General features: G+C 34.6%; 1 pseudogene; it reads right to left on the minus strand.

Annotated features, from left to right (window-relative positions):
* LOC126713368 (putative glucose-6-phosphate 1-epimerase) lies at positions 1-4,206 on the minus strand (annotated as a pseudogene).
* Positions 4,207-4,923: the final 717 nt, after the last annotated feature.

Below are 4,923 nucleotides of genomic sequence, written 5' to 3' on the forward strand. Positions count from 1 at the left end.
TGTTAGAGAGAGAGAGATCTTCATTGCAACAAAATCAAGCATACATGTCACTCTACTATATACACAAACTTTGTTAATCAATCTTTTTGGGTAAACATAGTCCGTATACATTTCAAGTCATTACTAAAGCGGTGAGAAACATAAAAACAAATCTCCACCTTCATTGCAGGAACGTCTGTTACCAAGGTCTCCAGTTAGGAGGTGATGCATTGTCCTTATTCACCTTCAAATTGCAAACACACTTTTCAAGTAGCAGCCCCTTATGGGTTATTGGTATATTATTGACATTCAATAATTAAAATAATTTCATGGCTTATGGGGATCAAGATGGTCACTTTTAAGTTGAAGGGACTACAGAGAGTTCCAACCGGCCCGTCCATTCTTCACCTGGTCTTAAGGTTATTGGTTTCTCCACTGCTGCTCCATCAACACAAAGCATCCTCTTGTATTCCTCATCCCCGAAATCCGCTATGGATTTGGACGTCTTCTCCCATGGATTCCAGACCCCTATGAACAAGCAAGTCAAAAAGTACAAAATTTAGATGGTCATCTGTATGACATAACATATAATTAACCAGGTTACACCATTAACTGGACTGGATTTTGATGAATAATGTCATATAGAAAACTGGCTAATGACCCATCTAGGTGCCAACTAAACAGAATTTGTAAGTTTACCACACATTATAAAGTTTAGCAAGGAGAAGGTTCTATGACAAGAAGCATTGGACAAAATGCCCTCTTATGAAGAAACACCCCTAGTTCAAACTAATTTGTCCATGCAGGGAAAAGTAAACATACTACTATACTAGTTAGTCATTCTTGAGTGAGTTTGGCACAAGGGTTGTGGATGGGGTTTTTAGTGTTTCTTACCATGTTCTTAAAAAATTACCAAGTTTTTCTTTAATAATTTTTTGTCTATGAGAGATGTCTCACCAACATCTGGAAGTCCTTCCCTTCGTATGGTAAATGTGCGTTTTCTTTCATGATCCAAAACAGCAATCACATCTGATGAACTAAGATAAACTCGATCCACCTGCCAAGAAGTAAGAAAACAAAGAACCATGTTTAATAAATTAATTATTAGTAACCATGTTGAACAGCAAAATAATTCCCCTACCATCTGGCCTTTATTGACATAAAACATATCATCCGATTTTCTTCATAATTTATAAGCACCAAGAGGATTTTATTACAAATGTTCAGAATAACCCGATGTCTAGCATCTCAAACTGTTCTGAAGACCACCTGTAAACATAAAACGTTACCTCAGATTCAAATGTTAAGGCATCTCCTTGTTCCGTGAAGCGCTCCTTGTCACATAGGTTGTCAAGGTAGTCAAAAGTCTCCAAACCCTCTACCCTCACTTCACTGTGACAACAGTTCATATTTATTAGTGTCCATAAGTTAGAAACATATAATGGCACTTTTGGAACTGCTTATGAGTATGCAACATGAAAGCAAGTGAAAAATTAGTAATCTGATTCCAGGTTCAACACAAATTATTCCTTTCCCGTTTGAAGGTGCTTATGAACATGTTTATGATTCACTTTTAGCACAAAGGTCACTGACAGTATTTCCCAGAACCTTTTTTCTTTTTTGAATTTAAATAAAAAATTCTTACTCCTACAATTAAAAGTACTATAAGAAAATTGTGACATAGACAAAACAACATATCAAAATGTCAGTGAAAAGTTGTATATGAAATCGGATGTGTGAATTTCAACGACTTGACTCTCCTTGACTCCCTGCGGGAACTAACTAATCTGAAAAAAAAAAAAAAAAAAGGGAAAGAAAGAAACAAAAATTTAAAAGCATCATACAATATAAAGCCAAAATGAATATTCTCCTAAAAGGAACAGGAAAGGGAGAAAAAATTTAGAAAAGACACAGCAAGTGCAGGAAGTATTTCTGGCTTTCATAGAAGATGCTAGTAAGAGACACAAAACTTTTGTCAACTATGAATATTCTGTACCTGATATCAGAGATGGAAATATATGTACGATATGCAAATGAGAAACTGAAAGGCTTGCAATTGATGTTCCTGATGCGTGATATCATTGTTAGATACCCATCTTCTGCCAAAGAGACTCTGAGACGAAACTCGAAACTGAAAAAATAAACCAAATAAATATCTTCCAAGGAAAAAAGTACATTTTCTAAGTTCATTAAAGAATGATATTGTAGAACCTTGGACATAGCAAACATTGATCTATGAATCTATTTTCATTAAGATTGTTGGTCTACAAATTTGCTAATATATGGATCAAAAACTTTGAGAGGTGGGTAATCTCTTTTAATACGTTGGTTAATATGTTTTGCCCCATAAACTAAAGAGCCAAAATTCGATGCTATCATCATTGATTTTACTTGAAAATTGAATAGATAATAAGCTGCTCAAGCTCATACCTATGTGGCCAGACCTTCATATCTTCTTCAGATGGTTTGAGTAGTAAGTCAATATAGGCTTTGCCATTGGAATCATTGGGATGCAGTAGTGGAGGATTTTTGTCAATGACCCAAATCTTGTTCCTTGCAAATCCATGTTGTTCTAGCAATCCACGGCTCCCAAACTTGAATAAGTCATGTAGAAAACCTTGTCAGTCAGATGTAACCAGGATTGAAGCATGATCTAATATATCAAAGCAAATATGCACCTGTGGGAAACAAATTGGAATTCCTCCTCTCACTGCTTTTGGTGGCTTAAAGATTGCCTACAATACATAAAAAAAAAAACAGGCAGGGGAGGGGGATTTAGTTTTTGGACATGGCATAACATCATGAGGTTCTCAGCAGCCAATATTTAGACCAGAAATGGTAAGGAATGCAAACAAAAATGCCAGCCAAATTTCATAACAAAGTTGTGAGGACGGAGAGCAATTTAAGAAAAGGAAATGATCACATTTGAAGTTTTTCAATCATTTTTGCAGAAAATTATTGGATAGTTATCCATGATAATTGGGATTTAGAGAATATTTTGAGACTATTGAACCGCACAAAATTGATATTTATTTGGTTATAATTGATCAAGCAGCCAGGACTGGATCTAAGGCTTTTACAGTACTCCAAAAAAATTTGTTATAATGACTGAGACATGAAATACAACAAGGGAAGAGAAGAAATCATACAGTGACAAGTTTACCTTACTACTTGTGAACAATAATTCTTCATCATGCTCAGTCCTCCATGAAAGAACTTGCCCTCCATGTAAGCTAACCTGAATGGATGTGACACAACAACTTCAATATGTAGACAACAAGGTGTGCTTCCCAAGCAAATATTAAACTGGGCATCATTTCATACTTAATGCATTAGCACCAAAGTCATTGCATCAACTAATTCATTGAGGTAAAAAATAAAAAAGACTAATTGTTCAATCAATTACTTGATGACGACTTAAAGAAAACAAAATACATGGTAAAGTAGAGGTAAAGTGATCGAACCCGTGCTGAAGCTCCACGAGGATTACGAAGCACGACCTGGCCAATTCCATTCTTGTCCTTGGTAACTTCAACTGCTGTTCTCTTATCACTTTCTGCCCCAGAACGATTCATTTCAAAAACACAATAAGGGACATCAATAGAAGAAACAATTAGATAGTAACTCTCTCTCTCTCTCTCTCCCCAATACAAAACCTGAGGTTGGAGTTCAAACACTAGAAAAGAAAAAGAAAAAAAAAAAAAACTACTTGTGAGTTGTATGCAGTAGAAAAAAGGCTCACAGAAGCAGTTGAGCTTTCCCTTTACACGTTTCTTGTGACAAACCAATATTCTTGTGAATTGAAACCAAAAACCCAACTACCAATTTAACTACCTCAATCTTTCTTCAACACTCAAACCCACCGACAAAATTAATATTTAATACCTACGGCTACAGACCAAAAGAAAATTTCTGACCCCTTTGAATTACCTAACACAAGGTACTTTCAATTTTCAACCAAAACCAAATTCCGGCATCCCAGAAAACAGTAACCCAGATGGCCAAAATATCTGGAATTCCTAAAGGGAACAAAACAATAACGAATTTTCCTCAAATGACAGTTTCAAAAACTCAACACGTTTATGATAGTCATAGAAAACAGTTATTTTTGACAAAGAGAAACAAAAAACTGAAATCCAAAACAAAGCAATAAATGGAAGGACTTGTAGTCAAGGAATTCTATGTACATTTTGGTATTGACTTTGTTTTGAGCAGAATATAAAGAAAGAAATAGAAGGGTTAAGATGCTGAAAAGATCTAACAAAAAGTTCATGGTCCACAGATATGTCTAAGATAGCGACTGAGATAATAATAATATAGTGTCAAATTGTGCATATTTTAAGTCCAAAACATATTATTATATGTATAAGACTTCTCAACCGTGAGTTTTTCTGTGGTGCCATGGTGGGCTGCCACACCTGGTACAGGATAAAAGTCTGACATAGTGACATGTTACTAGGATTACCGGGAATTATGTTAGTATCACGTAATTGGTATAATTAGCTATGTGATGATTTGGGACATAAAGTTGTAACTCATTTGATAAATTACGGGAAAAAAAAATATCAAAATTTCTGAGTGTATGGAATTTATTCCCCTAAAAAAATCTAATGACTCAAAAATTTTTCACAATAATTTAAGTTATTTTCTTTTGACAAAATAGTTAATACTATTGTAAAATAAAAAAACTTTACTTTAGATATAATACGTGACTAAAACCCAAGTGAACACATAAAAAAAACTTTACGTTTGATATAAAAGTGAAGACATATTATCATTTCAATATGTATTAAATATGTTGCTCCTTGACTAAAACCCAAGTGACCTGTTTTAGAAAAAAAAAAAAAAAAAAAAAAAAACCCAAGTGAACTGTCCTCTTGCCGAACACCTGAGAATGTACCAACTCACCCAAACGATGCGGTAGCCAATAATAAGCCTACTTGT

This window comes from Quercus robur, chromosome 2 (genome assembly GCF_932294415.1).
Source record: "Quercus robur chromosome 2, dhQueRobu3.1, whole genome shotgun sequence".
Classification (NCBI taxonomy): Eukaryota; Viridiplantae; Streptophyta; class Magnoliopsida; order Fagales; family Fagaceae; genus Quercus; species Quercus robur.